Below are 12,679 nucleotides of genomic sequence, written 5' to 3'. Positions count from 1 at the left end.
CACTTGCCCCTACACTCAAGGGGACTACAGGAGTTCACGGCCAACTTGCCCTACAGTAGGGAGTCCCAGACCAGCAGAGCTAGACAGAGGACCCTTCACACAAGACAGGGTCATTCTTGTCTTGTCACTGGCTTCAAATGTTTTAACTGGCATGAAGGTTACATCCGTTTATTTAGCTTTTAGCAAAATGTTGCATTGATCTACGTCTATAATGAGTTCTACATTTGTTCTGAAACCTCTGGGTGTTTTTGTGCCTCATTTCATCATAGCACAAATATTATCATTCATTCAAAATGCTTAGTGACCCCTCTGACTCAGGAGATGTTAAGACACAACTGTGACTGTATGCCAATCATGTGGTCTTGCTGAGGGGGTCCATCTCATAATCCAGGTAGAACACAGGGTAGTGCAGATTTGAGCTGTTGGCGGCACACCTGAGATTCGGTACAGCCAGCCAGGGGCTTCCTGTGCAGGATTAGTGCCTCTGAGGCCATTTACAAACCCATAGTTTCTTCAGATTTGAACACATTTCCATGCATCTGTACCAACTTCATTTTGTCATCTAAAGTCAGCAAGCAATTCTCATCTTTATGATTTCCATTTTTTTTTCCCAAAGGAGGAAAAATTGATACTAAAGTCACAAAAAAAGTGCTGGGGGACATGGGCATAGAGCTCACAAACAGGGAAGTCAATGCGCTGATGAAAAGGCTGCCTATCGCTGGTAGGTACTCTGGAATACAGAACGAATCTCTGTCCTTGTCTGAACCTCAATGTGAAACCTCACAAAAGCTGACACCTCTTCTGCCCTACAACACAAAGATATCAAGCTGTAATTGGAACGATATTATGTCCGGCCTTTAAATTTGTTTTGAGAGCTTCTCCTCCCACCCCCACCAAGTATCTTTTAACCGAATCTTGGCGTTAATAGTGTTCCTGGCTGTGGGGGTGACTCAATAGGTGAAAGCAATTGCTGTGTAAATCTTTGAGCTGAGCTCATATCCCTAGAATGTATTTAAAGATCGCAGTGCTCCAGCCTACAACCCTGGCCCTTCCACAGTGAGATGGGAGGCAGAGACAGGAGAGTCCCCTGAAAGTTCCCAGACCAGCTAGCCTGAATACACGGTGTAAGAGCAAACAAGACAGACCCTGTCTCAAACAAAATGGCTGATAAGTACTGACATCCAAGGTTGTACTCCAGCCTACACACACACACACACACACACACACACACACACACACACAGTGGCAACTGCCTGTGCACGTGCGTGCACACACACACAGAGACACGTACATGAATAAGTAAATGTTTTTAAAATATCCCATTACCTTGTGATAAACAAGGTTTAAATAGAGCGATGAGAAAAGAGGACGAACTAACGGTGAGAAGAAAGGGGAAAGCTCCATTGGAGGAACGGTGTCCGTCAGCTTCACACTCAGAGTTCCGCCGGGGGCCCAGGAAGGCTGGGGGTAGGGCACTTGGTTTGGTGCCCAGAGCCCTGGGTTCATTAGCACTATGTAAGGAAGAAAGAGAAGCAGGAAGAAAGAGGAAGATAAAGGGGGGATCTTGGGGAATTAGATCAGTGGAAAGCCCCTGGGTTCAGTCCCCAGCTCCAAAAAAAGTCAAGAGGCAAAAGTCACAAGAGAAGAAGAGGCAGAAGCAGAAGAAAAAAAAAAAAAAAGGAGAAAAGGAGAAAAAAATCTTACTTTGCACTTCTTTATAAAGAAGTGTGTGAAGAGTGGGTAGATATGGGAACTGTAGAAGTATAAATTTGAAAGTTTTCATATTTGTGGTTGAGAGTCTAGCCTTTGATGTCATCTGGCTCTATATTGAGATCTGGCGCCCTCTTCTGGCCTGCAGGTATACATGCAGACAGAACACTGCATACGTAATAAATAAATACATCTTTAAAAAAGAAAGAAAACTTTTTCAAAAAGCTAAATTTTTATAGTCTGCACTGAAAGTCATATCCTTCCATACCTTTTTTTTACTGTATCATCATTTTTCTCTAATTTTAAATGTTTCCTATTTTACAGATGATGGGAAAATACTTAAAAACATATTACTTGACCAAATGAAGTGGTTTTCTGGTAAGTGATAATTTCAGTAAAGCAATTCACACTGTTATCTGTGCTTTACTTTAAATTTAATAAAACTCATGTCATCACTATGTAATAATCAGGTGATTTATTTTCTCTAAGTTTATAGATCTTTTAGATGCAACTCCAACTAATGTAGTTTATAATTTTCTGGTGATGAAAATGTTTCAAATTCTGTTTGCTAATCAAGAGCACTAGTTGTTTTTTATATAATCCACAGTTCATCTGAAAGATACAATTTATAGTATATAGAATCCGTACATGCAATCAATATATAAGTGCAAATTTACATAATTCTTCTGATACATAATGAACTTCTAAATGCACCCCTGCTGCAAACTGTAGGAAGCACCCCTGAAGCAGGACTGGTGAAAACATTGTATTCCCAGCTTCCACAGCGGCTCTGCAGCCTTCAGAGCCATCTGATTTTACTATGTTGTGGATTGCTTCGTCTATAGTGACTTAACCTCCAGCTCCCTCCTTCTTTCCTAAGGGGGAAAGTGTTCTGTCTCCAAACTGGATTCCATCCTAGAAGAACTGGGCTATGAGCTCGAGGAGGAGGAAATTGAAGACCTGCAGAACCGTCTGCCAATTGAAGGTAAGCATGTCGTTGTGTCTTCAGAGAAACCCTCAGCTCTTGTAATTAGCTTCCAGATACACTCATTGGGAAAGCTGTTTTCCTGGACTGTCATGCTTCAGTCAGAGATGACTTGTGTGGTAAGCAAGGAGTCCCACTTGCAAGGCTAAACCCTAACGCCACTGAGAACATTTAAAGGCTAAGAAGCCAGAGAAATGAAACAAAGGATCCTTTCAACAGGAAAAGAATAAGGCGGGAGCTCAGGAGACGTCTAAGGTCCGTCTCCAGCACCGCCTTGGATAGCTCACAATTGCCTAAGACTCCAACTCCTGGGGATCTGACTCAATGTTCTAGCCTCCAAATAATGATGATAATAATAATAATAATAATAATAATAATAATAATAATAATAATAAGTCCATCAAATCACCAGGAAGCTCAGGAAAGAAAACATGCCTAGCCATCCTAGATCTTCTTAATTGGCAGTTGTGTGTGGTGTGTTGTTTTAAAGTTTACTTATTGAATGGTTAGATCTAGCTAATTAACAAATGCATCACCCCACAGAGTTACCATTTTCCTGATGATAGCAAACACCATGCTTATTTATACTTTGAAGGAACTCAGTCAACAAACTGACATGGACTGCTTCACTCACTGTGCAGCGGACTTCTTGGTCATGCATCCTCTGACCGGTACCCCGCTTCCAGCTGCTGGAGGTCAATGTGTTCATAGTCAACAGTGAGAGAGAACAGTGTCTGCTGTGCCTCTCCTGTCTTTGCTCATACAGTTTCTCCAGGTCATCAGGGGACTCCCACACTGACTGTATCTTAGCTGGTGAGCACAATGTTCAACATACACTGTTGGTCCCTTCCTTGGATCTACCAAGTTGTGGGATAGAGGCTCAGGCAGCAATTCCATTTTTGTGTCTGAGGAGTTTCCAGGTTGTTTTCCATACCCTCAACACTTGCTCTTTTTGCCTCTTTAGTAGTAGCCACCCTGATTCCAGTTAGGTGATGTCTCATTGTGATTTTGATTTGCATTTCCTTGGTGGTTAAGCAGTGCCCAGGGTTGGATTTTTTGTTTGTTTGGGGGGTGGGTTTTTTTTCATATACTTACGCTGGAACTCTTTAACGCTGTTCTTATAACCATTGAGACAAAGTTGACTGCTCCGTAAGGTGCCAAATCCTAGACTGAGTCTGCCTACAGGAAACAACCTTACTTTAATTCTAAATCCCAGTCTTTTTCATTCAGGCCCGATAAGAATGGGGTGAACTGCCAGCAGTTAAAGCCACTTCCAAGAAAATCTGATGCAAACAGTCCCCTATGTGTGGTTCATACTCTATAAGCCGTAACCATAACCTCTAACTAGCCCCAACACTAAGGAAAATGGCACTTCTCCAACTTAGTCTTAAAAAAAAAAAAAAAAAAAAAAAAAACTCAGTGTATGTGTATAGTATTAGGGCCTGCTAGTTGGGGTTTATGTCCTGCCCAGTTCCCACAACCGGTAAGTCCCCAAGGAAAATCACTCAGAGAGTCTACATTAGGTTATAAACTGATTGGCCCATTAGCTCAGGCTTCATCTTAGCTCTTATAATATATACCAGCCCATTATTCTAGTATATGTTAGCCACATGGCTTGGTACTTTTTTTGGCAGGGCAGGTCACATCCTGCTTCATCCGTGGTCTGGGCAGGACTGGGGAGGAATGGGCTTCCTTCTTCCCAGCATTCTCCTGTTCTCACTGCCCCATCTTTACTTCCTGTCTGGTTGTCCCACCTATACTTCCTGCCTGGCCAATCAGCATTTATTTAAAACATGATTGACAGAATACAGACAGTTCTCCAGCACCATGTGTATGTGTTTGGAGAGCTTTTGTTTTGGGGGATTTTTACTTTGTTTTTTTATAGATGGAGTCTTATTATGTAGCCCTGGCTGGCCTGTAAACCAGACTGGTCTCTAACTCACAGAGATCTGCCTGATGCTGCCTCCGGAGTGTTAGAATCAAAGACATGCATCACAACGCCCAGCCAGCAGTTTTTCACAGTGGTAAAAAAAAAAAAAAAAAAAAAAAAAAAAAATCACATCCTTGGGTTCTGGTTAGCTTAAGCACCAGAGAGAACTGTGAAGGCCACGGAGTAAATCCTAGAACCAAATATTTGGAAGCCCAGGACTGGGAAGACCAAGGCCAAGGCTGCAGAGATGGGATCACATGACCTCAGAGCTGACTGACAGAGTCATCAGGTGGTGCAGCTGGAGGATCACCAGTGTCACGTTCTCAGGATTCAGAGTCAGCAAGTCAGTCAGGCTCACTGTGAGTCACATGCCCAAATGACCAGGCAAGGGCAGGACACACCATCCCAAGTGACACAGAAATATGTGTACTCAGCAGATTGGGGTCAGGATGCTTCTTAATTACATTATCCTCAGATCTCGGCTAGGGGGTAACAATATAGATTTAACTTTTTAAAGTATATTAATTGGGCCCGACAGTGATGGCCCATGCCTTTATACTAGCACTTGAGAGGCAAAGGCAAAGGATCTCTGAGTTCAAGGCCAGCGTGGTCTACAAAGGGAATTCCAGGACATCCAGGGCTACACAAAGAAGCCCTATCCCCCCCCCAAAAAAAAAAAACCACAAAAACAAACCAAAAAAGTATATTATTTGGTTGCATAGTTAGACCAATTTCTGCAATCCTATAAGGAAAACAGAGAAGTTATAACCATCTGTCTGGAAGCAGCATTGCAACTTCCAAAGACATTACAATGCATTGTATATTGTTTGAAGTTAAATTATGAATAATGTCTTATTTAGAAGCCAGTCTTCTATGATTCTTACTGTACCAGGAAATTTTATTACATCTGACTTACTTTTTTTTTTAATATTTATTTATTTTGTATACAATATTCTGTCTGTGTGTATGACTGCAGACCAGAAGAGGGCACCAGATCTCATTCCAGATGGTTGTGAGCCACCATGTGGTTGCTGGGAATTGAACTCAGGACCTTTGGAAGAGCAGGCAATGCTCTTAACCTCTGAGCCATCTCTCCAGCTCCCCTGACTTACTTTTTTTGTGCTGATATTACAGAATACATGAGACTAGGTAAATTATAATGAACAGAAATTAATTTCTCATAGTCGTAGAAACTGGGAAGTCCAGTATCCAGGAATTAACATGGTAGGGCCTCTGTGCTGCATCACCCATGGCAGGAGGCAGAAAGGTGAAAGGCATGTGCTCGTGTGAGAGAGAAACACAGAGATAGTGCACTTGAGTGCCGTCAACCAGGAGGGGACCCAAGGGGGAGTGGGTGAGACTCACATTCATAACCAAACAGTTCTCAGCAATAAACCCGCCCATGAGCCATTCATCAGGACCCTGCCCACGTGACCGGGTCACCTCCTACATCTCACCTCTCAGCACTGTTACCATGGGGTTTGTCTCTGACACACATAGTTTGAGGGCCACATTCAAACCATCAGAACCCCTTAATCACACAGGGGCTCCTGATTAGCCCGCCTTCTCTTGCCTTGCCACTGAAACCTCTGCTTTACCGTAAGTGAGATCTGACTTACCCACTATTTGTACCAAGTTACGAGAAGAACATTTTGTTAACGAGAACTCAGAATTGTATACTAATTTTTCAGTAGTTAATGTGGGAAACTAGCAGATTCCTCCCACTACAATTCTCATGCTGCCGCGCCTCCCGCCAGATAAACTAGCCGGCTCTATGATGTAACCACAGCTAATACTTATCAACTATTAACTGCCTACTATGTGTGTGGCACCAGATCTATGTTATCAATAGTCCTGAAGCAACCCTGTGAGGTAGGTTATTATCTAAATTTCTCTGATGTGAAAACGGGGGATACATCACAGAGGTTGGTTAATAGGACCTGAACCCAGATGTAGATAACTTGAAAGGATTTTACTTCTCTACCAAATAATATTGCTTCTTAGAAAAAAATACGGAGTTGTAGATATTATGATTGAATGATACTTTCAAGGGACGATGTGACCTAAAAGATCTTCAGCAAATCAGCTCATAATTTAAACAAATGTTGGAGGCCTTGGCATCAGAAGCATGAATGGAGTGTTCAGTAATGGTTGCATATATAGCAAGAGGGAAGCTACGGCAGGGAATTGCGGGTTCAGGCGTGTCCTGGAATACCTATTCAGAAAGTGTTAGGTCAGTCCAGGCTTCAGAGCAATGCCACATACTGCTTTTTAAATCGGCGATACTAAGGTGATCAAACAGAATGCTCTTGAATTCTAAAGAACAGACCAAATGGAAATATTAAGCAATGCTTTTAAATGTCTTAGCACTGTTGTGTACAGAATTGACACATTCTGTACTTTCTGAAACTCTTGGTGCTATGTATGTATGCGTGTATGTGTGTGTGTATGCATGCCTGTGTGTGTGTGTGTGTGTGTGTGTGTGTGTGTGTGTGTGTGTGTGTGACATTTAGACCTTTGGTTTTCAATTCTATGTTCATCTGGGGATGAAAATTAATGCATTTACGGAACAAATCAGGTTGACCATTTGAATGTCCATGTTTATCTCACACTGTAAGGTCTTAAGTTTGCTGGGTCTGAGTGACTGCCTGTGTCTTATTTGTATTTTGTCTTACAGATGGGAAGGTTAAACTGAGTAAGATGATGGAAAGTATAGAGTCACTCACAGGTGAGTAAAAGGCCATGGAGGAAAACAGTCTTAGATGGCAATATTCAGAAGACTTTTACAGCTATACTTGTAAATATCCAAGCCCCATCATGGGGGCTTTGTTAGTACCTTAACTTGCTGGCTTCGCTGGTGAATAAATGATCCATTTTATGGGTCTTCATGATGTGGCTCAACAGGTTAAGGCACTTGGTGACTTGGTTCCAGGCCTGATGACTTGACTTTGATCTCTGAGACCCACATAGTGGAGAGAACTGATTCCTGCCAATTATCCTCTGACCTCCAGAAGGGTGCCCCAATACATGAAAAATAAATAAATAAATAAATAGTAAAAAATAAAAACATTTTATCCAGTAGTCCAGATTAGTTTTGAGTTATATGCTTTTTGACAAAACTGTTAAACTTTTCTATTGTTATAGTATCCTAGATTTTTTTACATAATTCAAATTAGTTGCACTGTTCAAACAATCATAATAAACTTGGGTAACTATGATCACTGGTAAAATAATGCATTAGAACTAATCTTTTTAGCAATAAAACACCTCATATTATCATTTAGCATAAAAATGGAGAGATATCATATATGAGATATCATATAGCAGAAAATTGCAGAGGGAGGGGCTCATGAAGCTCCACCCCTAGTGAAGAGATTAACAGTTGTTAGCCAATGGTTGAGAGGTGTGGCCCCTGGTAGGCTGCTCATGCTCCAATAGATGGCGCCCTGCATTCGTGTGCATATGGGCAGCAGGAATCAAACTTGGGATATTTAAAAAAAATTTTAAAGTAGAAAAGTACATGAAGATGGGCAGGGTATGTGGAGGGATCTAAGTTGGAGGTAGAGGTAGATATGTTCTCAATAAATTCTATTCATATAGGTAATTACCGGAGAACAAATTTTTAATTGGCATTATTTATCTATAAAAATATGTAGGGGGCTGGAGAGATGGCTCAGTGGTTAAGAGCATTGCCTGCTCTTCCAAAGGTCCTGAGTTCAATTCCCAGCAACCACATGGTGGCTCACAGCCATCTGTAATGGGGTCTGGTGCCCTCTTCTGGACTGCAGGCAAACACGCAGACAGAATAAGAAAGAAAGAAAGAAAGAAAGAAAGAAAGAAAGAAAGAAAGAAAGGAAGGGAGGGAGGGAAAAGAGAAAAATATGTATATAGTCATTTATGTCATAGCCATAGCCATACTGTTCTCTGACCTCCATTTCAGAGTATTGGTTTATACTGTTGTTCTTAGTGAAATGATCTACATGAGATAGTCACTGACAACCACACTGATTAAGCCAGTAAAAAGTTTGAAGTCTTATTTTGGGGGGGGAGGGGGGCTGGCCTGTCCAAGAGTGAGCTTGTGCCTCTGAAAAGTCTCATGGTGCCCAAACTCAGGGATGCATAGTTTTTAAAGGCAAAAGGCCCAAAGATCATAATTTACATCGAAGTCATATGAGGGTCAGAGGCACCTTGAAAAATTCATTCCTGGCAAAGCATAGTAATCATTTTAGACATAACATGTCAATTACTTTTCACTTATATTTTTTCAAGTTATTTTAGATTTTTTTATTATTTCGGTTAATACTTCTGGATCATGGTCAAGGCCATGGATACCCCAGATATGTTGCCAAAGCAGACACAACCCTTGGGGAGAGGAGTAGAGGGCTGAGAACTGTCTAAACAAGCACAACATGGAGTCAGAACAAGATGAGATTGCTTCAGGCATTTCATTAGAACTTATAAAATTATGTTTCTGTCTAGAATTAAGAAACTGATGTCTTTTTCTGATATCTTCTCAGACTCTCAACTCAGAGACTTTTGACTATCCCACCCTTCAGGTGAACACAGATAACACAGTTTAAAATCATTGGTTGCTCTCATTTTCATTTTTTCCCAAAGGGAGAAAAGTGAATGTCAATGGAGTAGGTAATATCTTGAAAAACATAGGGATACAATTCACGCCGAAGGAACGTTGGAAGCTGCTGAAGACTCTGCCTGTCACCTGTAAGCATTTCTGACTCCGCCTTGGCTCCAAGGGGACTTTTTCTGGGCGCGGGGGGGGGGGGGGGGTCGTGGGGGCTGAGAGGGAGTCACTGCGCGTGCAGGTCCACATTTGTTTGACTCTGCCTCGGCTCCAAGGGGACTTTTTCTGGGCGGGGGCTGTCGTGGGGGCTGAGAAGGAGTCACTGCGCATGCAGTTCCACATCTGTTTGCATTCAACATACTGAAGACTTTTCAAATGGTAAGATTAAAATCAAGTCTTTGCGCTCATGGAGACTATTTGACATGGAGGCTCTATTGGAACTGGGTTTGAGAACTTCTTAAGAAAGAAATTAATTTATGAATCAAGATCTGATTTGTGAGTTGAGATATTACTTCTGGAATGTCTGATAATCCTAAAGCACAAAGAAAAGTAAGGACAGGAGGGAAGGCAAGACAAAAAAAAAGGGGGGGGGGGGCTGGAGAGATGGCTCAGGGGTTAAGAGCACTGACTGTTCTTCCAAAGGTCCTGAGTTGGATTCCCAGCAACCACATGGTGGCTCACAACCATCTGTAATGGGGTCTGGTGCCCTCTTCTGGCCTGCAGGCATACACACAGACAGAATAGTGTAAACATGATAAATAAAGAAATATTAAAAAAAAAAAAAAAAGAACACATTAGCATCAGTCCCAGCCTGGCAAAGTGACTCATACAAAAGATCCCATGCCTCACTTTATTGATAAAGCCAAAATAAAGAAAGCTGTATGGATATCAGACTAAATAGGCAGATCCTGTAAGGTTACTGTCTTCGTGGTGGTCGTCCATGGTCATGCTATGGATGTCAGCCTTTCTTTGTCTGTGACCTTGACTATGCCTTTCTTTACAGCTGCTAGTACCGTGTATCGCAACCGACTGTTGGATGGTGTAAAAACTTTTCACAGTGAGTACAAATACAAGGTCAAGTGAGACAGGCCTTGAAGTTTGCGTTTCTTTCTGGAAAGTCTGCCTACTACTCAGTGGTAACAGTAGCTTGTTTCTGTTAAGGGTTGTCCCAAGGCCCTACTCTGTCCCACACAAATGCTACAGTGGATAACTTTCTTATTGCCACTTCCCATGGGATTTACACTGACCTGCGTGTCTCAGGCCTCACAGCTTGAATGTGGAAACAGCTATTTGAGGCCTCATTCTCGCCCATGGTGCTGTACTCAATAGCTTATCAGTCTTTTCATTCCCATTTGTGACTTTTAGTTTAAATTTATAGAGATAATTTACTGTCGTGACAGGTTTCAAACCTGGCAGTCACAATTAGGGTTGTTTCCAACATCTCTGCTATGAATATATGAAGAGCAACCAACACAATTAGTCACTTCCTTTGCTTCAGGTGTCTACTGAAGATCTTAGCCACATAACCTGTGACATGTACAGGGGATGCTCCGTTCATCCCCTCCCATCTATCCCTGCCACCTTTTCATTCTTTGTTCAAACGTTTACAGCCTTGCTTTCTTCCAGCCTTTGCCACCCAGTCCCAGAGCTAAGTAAATTTTTAAATGTTAAAACCTAATTTTACATTTTTTTCTTATTGCATCTCTTCTTTTCTCAAGGAGGGAAAGGTTTTATAAATAAACTAGAAACCATTTTGGAAAACCTGAACTACAATGTTGGGGGAAAAGACATGAAAGGTCTGCGGAGCTTCCTGATATCTGATGGTATTTTCTTTACTCCTTCTGATTTCCTTTAAGAAGAATCACTGAGCCCTTCTTATAGACTCTCGGGGGAGGGGCAGGGTGCTCAGTTATACTGAGGAAAGAAGAACTACTCATGGAGTTATAATCCTCAAGAGAATAAAATAGAGCTGCTGCCAGGTGTGGTAAACACCTTTAGTCCCAGCTCTTGAGGTGGGGGTGAGGAGCAGAGGCAGGCAGCACTCTGTGAGTTTGAGGCCAGTCTAATATGCATAGTGAGTTCCAGGCCAGCTAGGGTTACATAGTGAATCTCTGTCTCAAAAAAAAAAAAAATAGATGATAGATAGATAGATAGATAGATAGATAGATGATAGACGGATAGATGATAGAGATAGACAGATAGATGATAGATAGATAGATAGATAGATAGATAGATAGATAGATAGATCATATATTCTGTTCATCCATTATCTCCATTGACAGAGAAAAAGGCATGGGTAAACATATTAAACATCACAGGGAGTTTTTAGAAGCTATTGGAATAGCTGGTAGAAAGGTCAGCACCAAGTCAAGTGAGGAGGGGAAGGAGGTCTGGAGTTGCTTGGCACATAATCTACAGTAAAAGGCCGCTGTCTTCATCCAGCAAATAGAAGGAGAATGTCAGATGGGGTAGAAATAGAGTGCCAGGGATTTCTGCCTGGAAGAATTTATCTGTCATCAAAAGAAGTATCTTTTATGTCCAAATAGCCATCATGCTCATTTACCTTCTATAAAAATCCTATTACATGATTGGATATATTTAGAAAATAACAAATTTCCCCTGTGAATATGATGACATATTCACAGAATATTAGAAAATCTCACAGGCGAACAAGAAAAGTGTGGTCTGTGTCTCACTTATGCTTTGTGTTTCAGGTACTGGGAGATTCTCACTGAACTCCTTGATGAATGCAGCCAATTTGTTTTCTGGTGAGAAGTAATGATGGAAAGATTCAAGATCCTTTGATGTGTGTGTGTGAGAGAGTGTGTATGTGTGTGAGTGTGCATGTATGTGCAAACATGTGCGTGTGCGTTGTGCATGTGCATACATGTGTGTGCGTGTGTGTGTGCCTGTGTGTGCTTGTGTTTGTGTGCCTGTGTATGCATGCTTCTGTGTGTGCCTGTGTATGCATGCTTCTGTGTGTGCATGCATGTGTGCGTGTGCATGTGTATATGCAATCTCCATTTCCCACCTCGCTGTAGTGGTGCTAGGATTATGGGTGCACACCACTGCATCTGGCTTTATCACTGGATTCTGGGAACTGAACTCAGGTCATCAGGTGTTGTATGCAGTAGAAGTCTTTGCCCATCTCTCTGGCCCCCTGCTTTCATTTCCTTGAGTAGGATTTCTATTCTTTAATTTTTATCTCTGCTGCTTCTTGACCCTATGGATTTTTAGGTTTGGTCCCTGAGCATATCCCATAAGTTCTTCCAAGCTATAATCATTATTTTTTCTTTATTGCTATCTAGTTGTAATGTTTCCTCAGTCTTGTCCTCAGTCCCTAATATTCTTTCTTCTTTTGCTCTAGTTCATTTGTGATTTTTCTGAGTTTTTTTTATTCATTTAGGATTTTTTACATTTCTAGTATTTTTGGTTTTGTTTTTTTTTTATTAAAATCTTAATTTCCTTGCTG

The sequence above is a fragment of the Microtus oregoni genome, unplaced genomic scaffold, assembly GCF_018167655.1.
Source record: "Microtus oregoni isolate MIOR12 unplaced genomic scaffold, Mior012 000048F_ref0000485, whole genome shotgun sequence".
NCBI lineage: Eukaryota > Metazoa > Chordata > Mammalia > Rodentia > Cricetidae > Microtus > Microtus oregoni.
The sequence above is the reverse complement of the archived record's forward strand: the minus strand, read 5'-3'. Positions refer to the sequence as shown.